This window comes from Takifugu flavidus, chromosome 5 (genome assembly GCF_003711565.1).
Source record: "Takifugu flavidus isolate HTHZ2018 chromosome 5, ASM371156v2, whole genome shotgun sequence".
Taxonomy (NCBI): domain Eukaryota; kingdom Metazoa; phylum Chordata; class Actinopteri; order Tetraodontiformes; family Tetraodontidae; genus Takifugu; species Takifugu flavidus.
The window spans coordinates 1,899,701-1,914,222 of record NC_079524.1 but is presented as its reverse complement, the minus strand read 5'-3'; the positions used below and the strand labels follow the sequence as shown (position 1 = coordinate 1,914,222).

The 14,522-nt window shown below is 46.1% G+C and overlaps 1 long non-coding RNA gene across 1 annotated transcript in view; it reads right to left on the bottom strand.

The window, feature by feature from the left end:
• Nucleotides 1–14,522, bottom strand: part of LOC130525247 (uncharacterized) — a 29,175-nt gene that overhangs the window by 6,867 nt on the left and 7,786 nt on the right. Inside the window, exon 2 of the long non-coding RNA XR_008950440.1 lies at nucleotides 10,194–10,283. This is a non-coding gene — a long non-coding RNA (uncharacterized LOC130525247). The remainder of the gene's footprint in view (nucleotides 1–10,193; nucleotides 10,284–14,522) is intronic.

Below are 14,522 nucleotides of genomic sequence, written 5' to 3'. Positions count from 1 at the left end.
ACCTTGCTTTAAACTCAGTGTGACTGTGTAAACTTCTTCACTGTTTTGCCGTAGTTACCAAGGGCAAGGAGATGAATTCGAAATAGTCAGCAGGAGAAAGGGGAGAAGACAAAGAGGAGATTGGCGATGTAAATCAGTGCTGGGCTGATTTAGACTGGTCTGGTGTCAGCGTAATGTGCAGTTCTTTTGTATTATGTTCGAATCACAACTCAAAGCCTGTGGCTGAGTTCCCTCCTGGGGTCTTGAAGGCGCTGAAGTGTCTTGTATGTTACAGTTATTTATGACGCGGTCTTGAGAAATATATATGATCTAAAAATAAATGCTCTAATATTGGGTTGAGATGGAGAGGGAGGAGCTGGCCAGAGTATCCAGCACAATCTGAATGCGGTTGTACCTACTCGGAACCCCAAACGGTGCACAGGAGCATCAGTAGCTGTTTATCTAGACACTGTGTTGTCTATTGTGGCAGAACAGTATGAATAATTACAGCACAGACACTAGAACACTGAGCTGCTATGGTGCATCCCCTCATCCCAGAATGCATTTCAATAAATTTCCATTCACGCCACTGCCTTGCTCCCGGCCGTCCGCCCCTGCTGTAGGATCTAAGGGAATTCTCCTCGCTAAAATGAACTCACACCGTCTGACCCTATTCATCCCCAAGACTGCACCGACTCCCCCTTTTCCAGCTTCCCCCAGTTTCCCACAGACCTGCTTTTCTCTTTTTCTGTCATGCCCTCCTTTCTCCCTACCTTCCCCACAGCACCACCCCAAACCCCTCCCAAAGTCTCTGCCTTGCTTTCAACTCCAATTTTGGGCACAATGAAGCTGTACTGGCTGACAGTTTGGCCAGTAGAATAAGTGTTGTTTGAGCCTGCTGTGTGGGCCCGTAGCGGGCTCATTCTCTCCCTTGCCGGCTCAGTTACCGAGAGCCTCACTGCTGGGACACGGCACACATCCGTCCTCACGCTCCCACCCTGACCCAAACAATTAGCCTCAAATCAGACTCCGGCTTACCCACGCCTCCCTTCGCGTACGCATACGCATGCAAACACACAAAGAGAGCAGTTAACCAGTTAAAGCGTTCAGTTCCTCATTATGGAATGCTGTTGCGTCAGAAAATGTGGAGCATCGCGAGGCACCATGTGGCGCTCTCCCATATCGCATCTGCTGGTGCGGTGCTGCCGAACCGCCAGCAGACTGGCCTGATTTACTCAGTTACTCCGTGTCTTGTAGGACGTGTCAGAAAGGATTCTGTATTGGGGTCAGCAGGAAAGACAAAGCCTGCAGCCTTCTCTTCTCTGTCGCTTTCAGTAAGCATCAACCAGCCTCTTTTCCCTCCCACCCCCTCCCCATTTCTTTTTTTCCCCCAAGTTATCAAACAAATACATATAGAAAAACACATAAATATTATTTTTGTCCACTTCCTCTTTCTCTATCTTATGCACACACTCACGCACACACACACACACACAAAACACAGGACATGAGAAAGTGGCTTGGAGAGGCCATGATGGGGGGGGGGGGGGACCATATGTCCAGGCGTTGTATATCAGTCAGCTCGCCCTCAGCGCTCCACCAGACCACCATAACTTAGTTTGTCCTCAGCACAAAGTTTGGCCCAAGCTTGGCTGGGTTCATTAGGAACCTATTCTCTGCAGCCAATGAAGCTCAACAGACCTCCAACAAAGGAGCTAATCACACCCACTGCTGCTCTCTCACTCTCGCTCGCTGCTGCTCCACCTCCAGGAACTCTGTTTCTGCTCTTCTCCCACAGATGTCAGTTGCTTATGGAGCGCACACTAAACAGCGTGTGAGCGATAGGTCGTTGCCTAACCACTGGTGTCAGACTTTATCCTTACTTTTTTTAACCAGACCTGATCTATAACAGTGTGTGTGTGTGTGTGTGTGTGTGTGTGTGTGTGTGTGTGTGTGTAGGCAAAAGGATGTGGTACACTGACAATGGAGAGCCCCAGGCTGCTGAATACTTGAAATGACCTTGAACCTCGGTATTCTCCATTCCCATGGCTGCAGGGACGGTGAGCACATCTGTATGTGTGTGTGTGTGTGTGTGTGTTTGTGCATCTATTGTGTATATGCTTTGCACCTTTTATGCGCCTTTTTTATTTTCCAAAACTGTAGCACAGAAGATGTTCCTACAGATGGAGCTGGATGATATCAACATATTGTAGCACAGTGAGAAGTTTGTTTCAACATTGTGGCTGATACACTTTTATTGGTGCACGCTGCTGGTTCCTGGTCCACAGTGTTCTCTCTCTTCAGATGATAGCCCCCCTCCCGCTGTGCACACAAGCAACAGGCCGATAGGAACTTGGCTGATGTGAACATGGCGTAAACACGCAGACGTGCACCATACACACAGAGGTACATGCCGGTGCACGCTGATGAAGAGGACTCGCGGGTTAAGGACAGCGGCAGGGGGTGGGGATGGTGATGGGAGACCCAGCAAGGGGCGGTAAAGGCCACGTCGTCGGGCCCAGCTTGGACACAAATGTCAACAGCATGACAACCTGAACAGGGAGACCCAGCAGTGAGGGGTGACCAAGAGGATGCAGATAACACGGACAGATACACAGGTCCAAGAAAGGTTTTTCATATTTAACTTATTCAAGATTTAAATAAAATAAGCTGCGTCTCCCTAATGTTCAAACCTTAACTGCAATGTCCTGGAAGGGAGGCGCACGTGTGCCATTTTCATCTTCATCTGCTCATTGGTTTAATTTCCACCGTGTCCAAAAACGTTGAATCCATTTTCAGGTTACATTCCAACTGAAACATGGATGCCAAGGAGATCCAAGAGCACTGCGTCTTATTTCCTCCGCTAAAGGTCAAAACCAGGCCATTCTGGGGTACGTCAGGTACTTTTCAGAGACAAAGTCTGCAGCTAATATTGCTACTCCACGTCTTTCAGCACACTCCGTGACACAGAGCGCTGAAGACGGACAGCTTTAACTATTCAGCCAAACCATTTAATCATCAGCTACACACCAGCGACAAGAGATGAATCCAGGGACCTCTTCCTCCTCTTTAACGTGCACAGCCGTCATAAAAGAGGCAAGTATTTTTCTCCTTCACCTGCAGGTGTGACCTTTGCCTTGGAAACGTAGTCAGTGAGAGCACGGTGAGTTCTGCAGATCACTGCCGCTTTTGTGGCTCCACCCGGCGAGATGGGGGGGATTTGTGCATGTGTTAAGGCAGAACTACTATTTTCCTACTTTGTCTTATAGATTGCTGCCATTATCCGGAGGTTTTTTTCTCTGGCTGAGACCAGAAAGAGAGAGGAAAACAAGAGGGAGCCAAAGGATGGAGGAATTTCACCACTGTGAGTGACAACCTGGGATGTAGCTGTTGTTGCCAGTCACCTGCAGCTTAATCAGGCTATGCTTGAAATTAGACTTTGGCGTCATCGTTCAGCTTTGTTCATCTCGTATGTAATGCACGTGTTACTTGTTGTGCGGGTGCGATGCGACGCGATCCCTCGCGGCCTTCTTCTGCGACCAGCTTCCTTGGATGGTTTTTTTCCAGGGTGGGCACAGGGGTTGTGGAGCACGTGCATATGGGTCCAGTTTAACTCCGATCAAGGCGTATACATGCTGGAGCAAACAAGCAGTTGTCCAGGCATAGTGGGATGGAGTCAGATATTTGTTCCTTTAAAGATACTGGCACTTTCATCAACGTCTCCTTCCTGGACCTCTAGTCAGTTCTGTGTGCTGTTGAGGACTTCCGTGGCTTTCCAGGATGTTCGATTAGCATCACTTTTGGCCCATTGTTTCATTTTGTATTACATTGATGCTGTTAGGTCAGTAAATGGACCGCATCAGTCTTTTGAAAACCAAGTTGTAAAAATTGAAAGTGAGTGAGGCCACCTGCCGATTAAGGAATAACCTCAACGCTTTTTTGTGGTTGCTGGGCTTTGACGGTGGGAAAAACTGGGAAGAGTTGAGCTTTCCTGGGCCACTTGTTTGGGCTGTGAATGAGCGGGTGCCCAAGCGGGAAGGATTCCTGCTAATTGATTGCCTCAACTAACAACAACATTTAGCCAGGAACTGGCACGGCCCTTCCCCTTCTTTCTTTTTTTTTTTGTCTCGCTCTGGCACTAACGTGCCCCTCATCTCATCCTCACAATCCTTCTGTAACCCCCCTTCCTCCGCCCTCTCTGCATCTTGCTCATGCAGAGGATGGGAAAAGTGATGCAAAGGTGCTGTGACAGGCAAAGCATCATCCAGCACCGTGAAAACAAAGAGGAACAAAGAACATCTGGGAGGAATGGGACGACACAGGAGAGGCAAAGATATGAACCGAGGGGCAAGAGGAGGAGACATGAAGGAGACAGAGGAACATAGCAGCAATATATATATATTTTTATTTATTTATTTATTTTAAAAAGGCACAGAATGCACGTGTGAGGAATAGAGGGAGATCAGAAGCACCTCTCTCCATCCCCCTTCAACTCTAGTCTCTGTTAGGTTCTCACTCACTCCTGCTCTATCCCACATCTCTCATTTTTACCCCCACCCCCCGACCCCCACCACCTCTCTCCTCATGCCCCTTTTTCACCTATCTCCCGTCCCCGCCTCTGCTCCTCACCCCATCTCTGATTCAGTTCTTAATAAGAGCAGGCGGGACAATGGTGCCATTGTTGCCCTTGTTTGGGAACCTGGGGCTGAAACAAATGCTGTTTACCAAAGCAGTGGCACACCCCCGACCCGCTCCTTCATTACAGCCCAGTCCAAGTCTGATTAAGTCAGCAAGCGCTAGAATAAACCACTGAGCTAGCTTCATCCACTCTTCATCTCCTCCTCCATCACTTCCTCTTGTGTCACACACTTGGGCAGGAAAATGAGAGGGGATAGACAAAATGAAGAGGAGGAGAAGAAGACAGCAGAGAAGAGGTATATATGACATGGGTGGGGGGGCAATCTAATCTTTTCAAAGTGACCTTCATAATCTAGGACATAGATAATTTCTTTATTAAAAATTCCCACCCGGTTTGGCCATGCTGGAGGCGCTGCCAATACAATAAATGCTTGAAATAACAGAAAACTCCATGATGGTGTCACATTATCAAGCTGATGCTTGTGGTGAGTCGATAGATTGAAACCCTTCACAGGAGCATGTGATGCAGAAAAATAATAATCATGAAAACAGTAAAAAAAATGTAAAAAAAGCGGCGTCACAAATATGCGTAATTAGGCGGGACTGGTGTAATTTTTCTGGGTTATGGGATGTGGCATTTGTGGCGCAGGAGCATACATCAGCGTAAGCGCGACTGACAAATGCATGATCCCTCCCTCTCTGCAATAAGGCGTTTCACACTTTGCAGTAGAAAATATACAGTTTGACTTCACACACTTAGCGACTACACACACACACACACACACACACACACACACACCTGTACATGCGGGGGCGGCACTGATTTATGGATTTACGCACACAGAGTCTGCTGATTGCATTCAAAAACTACAGAGACATATTAGCTGCATTTATGTCAGTGAAGAGAATTCAATCATTAATCACAGCGACCCAACTATGCCTAATAACAAAAGACCTATCACCATCAAAAAGTAACATCATGCCAAGATAAAAAAAAGAAAGAAAAGCGACGCTTTTTAGCCTAAAATGCTAGCTGTCATTTGACACTGTCTTATATGGTGTAGGAGGAGCTAAAAAATTCTACGTTGAATTCTTCGCCTGAGTGGGATGTTAAGTCAATAATTACCTTTAGACATTTTCTCTTGCTTTTGAATTCATTTCCTCGTGCACCTCAATTGATCAAGCACATAGACTGATGCTGCTGCCTCCTCCTGCCCTTCACATCTACCTTCAAAGGAGCTGCGAGTGTGAAAGCACAAATAAAGACAGGCACATGGGAATAGGTACAGTGACATGAGCATTGATTCATAATTGGATCATATTCCATACACGGAACACACGTGCACAATATTCCACACGCTTGCATGTGCGTGCGCACCACACATCGGCCCTTCATTGAGAGCCAGTTCAGAGAAACTGCACTGAAGTCCCCTCCACATCTCTCATCTCTTGTTGCCTTACAATGCACGTTTCCCTTTTCACATTTGCCTGTTTGCGTGCGGCACGTGCACACACACACGCACACCGATACACACACACACACACACACACACACACACACACACACACACCCATACTGCCGTTCAACAATTCCTGCCCCTCTGAAGACAGATCCCTCACAGCACCCAGGAAATTAACTTGACATTTGATGCAGACAGGAAAAAATATATATATATTTTTTTTCTTCTTTTTTTCAGATTTATTTTTGCTGGGGGGTGGGGGTGGGGGGGCAAAGTGTGCCAAAGCCCAGATAGCATAAACCCATCCCTTGTTCACCCACCCCCCCTTAAGCCCAGGGACGCGTTCGAGGGGGATTTTAGCGATCTGCATTGCAGACACCACTGGGTGGCCACAAAAGAAATGAGCTTCATCTTTCCTCTGTCCTCCTCGGTGTTTGCTGTCAGTCCCTCTTTGTTCCCATCTTTTATAACGCCGGTGTTTCATTTCAATATTCACTCCCCCTCTGAGTGATTTGGTGAATCTCCTTTCATCGGGAAGTTGGAAGAAACCGGGCTTGAATCATCACTTGCTGTATTTGGTTAAGGTGCACACTGCAAGTCACTTCCTGTAATTTTAAATTACGGCTATGTTACATTATTAATGTCATGTCCTCATCAAGTATATTCTCTAAAAACAGGGCTGAACGCATTTTTTTTGTCAGTTGTGGTGTGAATGCAGTACAAATGCTCCAAAACTGATAACTAGAACAAATAACTAGAACAAATAACGGCCTGCAATTTGACCCTGACTCTAAGCACAATGTCACGCCAGCCGCCGGAAAAAAACGCCTCATGTATGTCATGCATATGTTTAATAAGATTAATAACTGCATCACAAGCCGAGCAGTAACCCCGGCAACCAGCCCAAACATCATGAGCTCGAGCAGACCACAATTAATACATCATAATGCACGGAAACACTTTTCAGCTACACACACACACACACACACACACACACACACACACACACACACACACACACAGTCAGACCGCCGACCAGCTAGTGTCTGTCTCAGTGTCCTCTGCATTAGACATGCAGGAATGTTAACATCATTATGCACAATTGTGAAGGTCTGCCAGTGCCCTCCCCCTCCACTAACATATTGTGTCTGCAAGTGTGTGTGTGTGTGTGTGAGAGAGAGAGATATAAGCCATCTTTACATTCAAAATAGCCTTTAACATTAGGAAAGAAACCTTGCATAAAATATTTTAAAACCAAAAATGGCATCTATCTGTGTCCTCACTTTTTAGTCCATAATTACGTGATTTTTTACGTGTTTAAAAAGTTCAACATTTATTTTTGATCAACTGCTCTCTCTCTCTCATTCTCTCTCTCTCTCACACACACACACACATGAGATACTTTTGTTTTGTGAATTCTAAAAATGTCATTTAAAAAAATAGAAGATAAACGACTGATTGTGAGAATCTGTATCGATGCAGCCACACAGCACAATTTGAGGATGGAAATATCGACATGAAAAATATTCATTTGTTCAGAAATAAAACTCCACCGACACTCTTAAGGACCTTCCTAAAAAAAAAATCCGGCTTTGACAGGTGGATTTTTTATAGAGTAAAATAGAAAAGAGGAGACTTTCATTCGAGTGTTGCTAATATGCAGCGATCTTGACATTGCAACATCCCACAATGCAACGCTGGTAGCACTCATTGGCCGGCTGGTTTTATTGTCCTCATAAGTGCGTCTTAAACGCTGGCTGTTGTTGCGCCCTAAAAGGAAACGGAGAACAATGCCCAGGTAACTCCACCTAGAATTAGCAGTGAGAATAACCAGCTCTATCCGGTTATACGTGGAGGGAAAATTCTAGAAAACCTGGCTGCCAAATATGCACAAGAGATTCCGAATCAGATTTCAAACCAATATATTTCCATCTTGCTGCTTTTAACTTAAAGGCGGATTGTCCGGCAAGCCTTGTATACAAAGCCCTTGGCATCCGTCTGCTTATACAAACTCCTGCCTCCCGCCACCTCCCTATTCCTTGCTGCCAGCGATTTGCATTCATTTGCATGATTTTACGATGTGCATATCCTTTGTTCCGACTGTATGATGATGCCAAAGAAACCCCACCGCAAGCAGCGCCATTACGTCGGCGGCTAAAAGCGACTCGCACATCAAACAAGAAAGAAAAAGCTGCACTTTTTCTTTGAAAGAAAAAAAATCCGTTTTAATTATAAATCAATAGGCAGAGGTTTGCAGAAATGCCAGACTCATGGCTGATGATGTAGTTCATGTGAGGGGGGGGCGGGGGGGGGCGGGGGGGGATGTTCCAGTTTTGTGATTTTTATTTTTTTTAAACAGGACATATTGTGCTATCGCTGAGAGGCACGAACAGCTGCAGTGTATAGCATTGGGGGGGGGGGAGGATTTCATCCGAGCATGAAATATGGAATTACTCGACAAATACGGAAAGGGGGGGGGAATTACAGATGGAGAGCAAATCACTGAATAGGAAATAAATCTTTCACATATTTGACATTATTATTGTGAGCACTGCCTTTTCTTCCTCCCCCCATCACTTTGGTCATTTATTAACTAAAGCGGCTGCGTTTCCACCATCACCTGCACAATTCTTCTCTCGCACGTCTGCGAAAGAGCCTCCTGATGTCTCCTCGTGTGGCTTTTGTCCACTGATTTACGCACACGCACACTGTAACACTGCTTAATCATGCAGGCCCATGCAGACGTCTTCATTAATGGCTGCGGGCTTGCACCGACGCTCCAGCAGACCTACAGCACTAGGGCGCTCGCACGCACAAGCACGGGCGCTGCATTAGAAATGCTCGACCCCGCAGGCGCACCAAGCAGCTGAGCTCCAATATGCACGCCTGATAGATGATTATAGTGCAGCATCGGCGACGAGGCGCCGCAGCACGGGCAAACTGTACTGTATATAGTCAACAATCAGCATTCATGGCTGCTGATTTGAGTGTGTTGTGGATGGCCTCTAGGCGGAGGGACACAGTCTGTCAATCAAAGCTTCGCTCTGGTTCTACGTTTCTGAAAGCTGTTTATGTTTTTTTTCTTTCGTAGAATATAAAGAAGTAACTGAGGCATCTGTTTGTGTGTTTTGTAAATGAAGATCTAATTCTTCCGCGCGGTCCGACAAATGCGTGCGTCGGTGGTGATTAGGCCCCGAATACAAACTCATATCTGTGTTTCTCAGTCTTCGGCGGGATTGTCATTGTCTCTCGCCATCTGCACCACGGGCTTGGCGCGGCTGCCAAAGGCGACCGTCTATTTCCTGTTCGCCGTCAGAGCGGGAATAATGGGGTCAAAGTTGAGAGACGTGACAGACTGTAATCAGCTGCTGCCGGTTCATTTGCGTCCGTGTCGTGAGAGCAAATTCGGCTCATTAAAATGTTGGTCTGTTTCTTTAATACAATAAATGTCACATGTAATAACGGCTGCGCGTCTAATAGATGGAGTGAGTCATCTCGCCGTGAGCACAAATACTGTATGGCGAGGTTGGAGGATAATGATGATTGCAGCGTCGATTTGAATGGGGGACATTGTTTGAACCACTTCCTGTCTTACTGTGTGTTTGGGCTAGTGCACATGTGTTGCTGTGATGAGTAACCTCTGTTTCCCCCCTGTTTCTCGACTTTGGTACGGACCACGGGGCCAAGACTGGGTCATGGGACTTGATATTGGCCACCATGAAATGGCCCGAGCGCCTCTCAAACCGCTGTTCTCCTGTTTGCTCAGTCCACTGTACCACTGCAGCATCTGGACCTCCATCCAACACACACACACACACACACACACACACACACAGACACACACTGGCTAACTTTGCTGCAGGCGAGCAGACCCACACACCAGCGGAGAGACGCGGAGGGTAAAGCGCTCAGTTTGCTAACAAAGACTTATTTTACCAATATTGGGGTTTATTTTTGAATTTAAGATGAACAAAATCAGAGGTTGTTTTCAATTAGGTCAGTGTGATGAACCTGGGAAAAAAGGGATAAAATTTGTTTTGTTGCAAAAACAGGATCAAGAAGAAAACAACATTCACACACATGCACGCTCACACACATTTAACGGATCCAACTCACCTCATTGGGGTCCAACAGGAAGCGAAATTCCCGAGATGTCGTTTGGCCTCCTGTGTGTCAGCAGCTCTCCACAGCTTACTTCCTCCATCACTGCAACCATACACACACACACACACACACACACATGGTGAGTACATTTACCAAGAGGTAACCTTTATGCATTGAATAACTCGTCTTGAACAAATTGACGTGTTTCCACTAAAAAGACAGCAGGGGAAAACAAATTCCCATTTCCATGGCAGGAGGAGGAAGCAGAGGTAGCATTTACCTTTGCTAAGTTTACTTGCAGGAATTCAAATTGGCAATAACTTTGTGCAAATGTCGCCTCAACCTTTACTCTTTGCCAAAAATAGCAAGTGAAACTTGGGCCTAAATGGCACACAAATCTCTCTCTTTAGTTTGGGGATCGTTTGAAGGTTAGACAAAGACTTTTTCTCCCCGTTTCAGGAATGGGCGAAAGTGGGGAAATCCAGGAACGTCTCCAGCTGAACTGTTGACCCCCAGACGAAAGGTCAAATGTCAAGGTTAAGAGAGGAGCCCGTTTGAGGTCCAATGAGCACACGTCAAAAATGAAGATGTTTTCATTTCTTTTGCTGCGGTTCATTGTTTCCCTCTAGATAATCGGGAATGCCGACATTCCCCTAATGTGAAGCCAAGTGCAAGCCTCAGACGAGTGGCGCTGTTGTGCTGTTGTTTTCATTTTCTTCTGGCAGTGTGAACAGTTTGTGAATATACACACTATCCTCCATTTTTTTCCTGGATTATTGTCCTGTTTTTTTCCCTCCCCGTGATGGTTAAGCTCCTCTTGGCATGTCAGCATCAAACCGACTGCCACATTTTATTAGACACACACACACACACACACACACACACACACACACACACACACACACACACACACACACACTCTACTGTACAGGCGAAATGCAATAATGCAGCCGAACGCCATCGTCTTTAATCAGTTCATTTATTTCAGACTTATTTATTTCATCAAACACACCGGGAAGGAAACAACGCGGCAAATTCCAAAAACTGCCCAGGAAGCAAATTCACAAGTGCCGAATGACTGGAGCACACGCGGAGGGCTTCTCCGGGAGCTGCTCTTCACCTCCCTGTTGCAATGTTTTGCGGTTGTGTGACCAAACAGTTTGTGTGTGTTTCCAGCCCTACGGCGGGGTTTAGGGTAACTGTAGCGCACATCCCCCTCCGCCTTCACCCCCGTTCCCTTTGCGGCTTGTGTGGCTTGTCTCATCCCATTTCTCCTTCTGCTCCTCTATCTCCCTCCTCCACACCGATCTCCCCATCGCCCCTCTGCTCGTGAGTGGGGTGGGTTTGGTTGTTGGCGGGCGGGGGAGGGGGGGGGGGTTGTGAAGATGGTGCCAAGAACCAACCTCTGTTTTCTCTGGTGCAGTGGTGTGGTGATGCAGTTGATGGTAAATGTGATGCAGATTGCATATCACACACACACACACACACACACACACACACACACACACACACACACACACACACACGTGCTCTATAATGTACAAAGCTCACGAATTTTCCTATTGGAATCACTACATTCATCATAATTTAAGCGAGTGGCGCGTCACTGTCCCACTGTGCGTGTCTTCATTATCAACACCTCTCCACTGCACATTTCCTCTACAAGACGCACGTCTTTGCTCCACCCTGGTGAATTTTAATGTTTCATTATCCAAAGTCGAGGTGTGATTTGCCACCCAGCCCCCCCCTCACCATGCTGCCTCATTCCCTCCCAGTAACAACCTATTAGCCAACGCCGGGCTCAAACATGCAGCTTTTTAATTACTTCCATTTCTTTGGCAGCGTCGCAGGAAACAGGGGAGGTGACGAAGAAGGCAAACAGCTGATATTGCATGTATATTTTAAGCGGGAGACAACAGGCTGGTTATGCACGTGGAACCGACACGTGACTTTGAGATGCGCACGGAAGTAACACGAATGCCTTCACAAAAGCACGTCGGCGCTCACACTCATGTTAAAGCTAAACTCTCGCTGTGCCATTACTTTGCAGTATTTGTGCGCCCTAAAACGGCGATGATGTCAGTTATAATTCATCTTCCTTCCATTTCCTGCACACCTTTCTCCACGCGTTGCCTCTGGAGCACTTCAGGAAGAAAGGGAATGCTAATGCTGTGTCTCTACCACGCCGAACAATGCACGCGCTTGCCTGTGTGCGCCACTGTGTATATGCCACCTCAATAAGCACATTTATGCTAATTAACTCGAATTAGAGGTCACCTACAATGTGTGTGTGTGTGTGTGTGTGAGAGAGAGAGTGGCAGAAAGTGAACCCTCGACATGGACGACAACAAGGTGTTAACATAAATGTCCTATACCACTAACTTCCCCCTGTTTTAAAATAAATCTCTGTATTATTGAAAAGCCCTGTTTTCCCAATGTCCCTTTATCCAAAACTGACTCTAATAATGTCACAATTCCTATTATTTTACTTTTATGACTGTAACTTACTGAATGGATAATATTACAACAAAGGTTTTTTTTTCATGGAGCTGCACATCTATTTTAAATTATATCCATCAGGATTTTTAAATTCTAATTTCCTATAAATCCTAAAATGCAACCGACCCAATTCTAATTTAACTGTAATGGCCGTCGAGTATTAGCGCTCGTGCAACAGAAGAATACGCACGCGCCGGTCTTGCACCGCAATCGGGGGAATTAATACATGCAAAGGAAATTGTCGGCATGCATATTGTCCGGTGGTAATTGAATAACTGACGCAGGGAGCCCTGTGCTGTTGGTGCGTTTGTACGCGCTAATGTGTGAGCGCGTGCATACACGTGCATATGCCAGCAGACATTTTAGGTCTACCCTCCTCACACTCTCACGACTGCCAAATGCCTTAAGATGGTGGCACCTTGAGGCAGAGACACACACTCGTAGAAAAAGCCAACCTCCTCCTCCCTTTCCTTCCACCTCAGGTCCTCACGACAACACAGGATGCCCCCCCCTTTCTAACCCTAAGCCCCCCTAATAAATATTTAATTCGTCCCTCTCTAATAAGGATATTAGGCAAGTACAGCCCAGCCCGGCCGTATATGCATGAGTCCTTTCTCATCAAATTTACATAAAAGGGCCAGATGCTAATGCGAGCGCTGCTACCACTGCTCGCTATTCTATATGAACTGGAACTGGCTGTCTACTCTGGGAACACAGAGTATCATTTAATTGCCAAACCGCACATGCATATTTTTCAAATGGTCTCTGCTTTCAAACTGCATCTCAGCCGCGCTATCACGTGCGTTGCAAAGGGCGGAATGGCGGACATATTTTAATTATAGTGGGAGTATTTATGCCTATTTAATGGTTTCAAAAAGGCCTTAATGCAGCCGTGTTTGTGCATAATTTTCAGAAAGGACAAATGTGGATATCCAGATCATGACCTCAGAGTGGGAGATTGTTCAAGATTTAATCATCAGTTCTACAATTGAAGTCAATCTCTGTGTGAAAGGTACATAACGCTGGTGTTTAGGCTCGGGGAAATGAAAAGAAATACTAAAATAAAGGGCTGGTTTTGACACAACAGGGTGCCCTGGTGGACAGTAAGCTGCATATAATGCGGCAATAACATCATAGCTGACGCTTAAATGCAGAGTGGAGCATATGGCTTGTTCAGACCGAGCGCCTTCATGTTTGTAATTAATAGAGGATGAATAATGCAGTGACACGAAATACATTATTTACACCCTTTCATCTTCAAGGAGGATTCAAAGCATATTTCAGATGCAATTATAGTAATTTATTTATAGAGTATTATTTGCATAATGAAAAGCCAGCAGAGCACAGATATGTTGGAGAAAAAGGCTACAGTCAGCTTTAGACAGGTGGGGCAAAAATAGTCCTATTGTGCACATTGCTGCCTCAGGACGGGTATTTTAGCATGGAGCTACAAAGATGAAAGGATCTCACAGTCGTTGCATTATTCTATGAAATATGTATACAAAATGTGGAAAGTCTCCATTCTGTCCCGACTGGGGTCCTCTAGTTTTGTTTTTTCTATTTTCTAATCAACGACCTGTCGTCAAGCGATGTCATTTCCTGCTTAGGCGTACGAGTGCTTTTGTGAGCAATAAAAGATGCTACAATAATAAATCAAGGCACGTCCGTCAGAATTAGCTCCCAACTGCCTTTACACTCGGACAAATGCATCTTTTGCAAGGACCAACTTTGCCCTGTGCTACCAGAGGTATAAAAGCAGACAGGAATCCTCGCGAAGGACTCGGCAGACAGGCAGACGGCTCGGTGAATACAACTCTGACAGGGTGTCACAGTCCAAGGTGC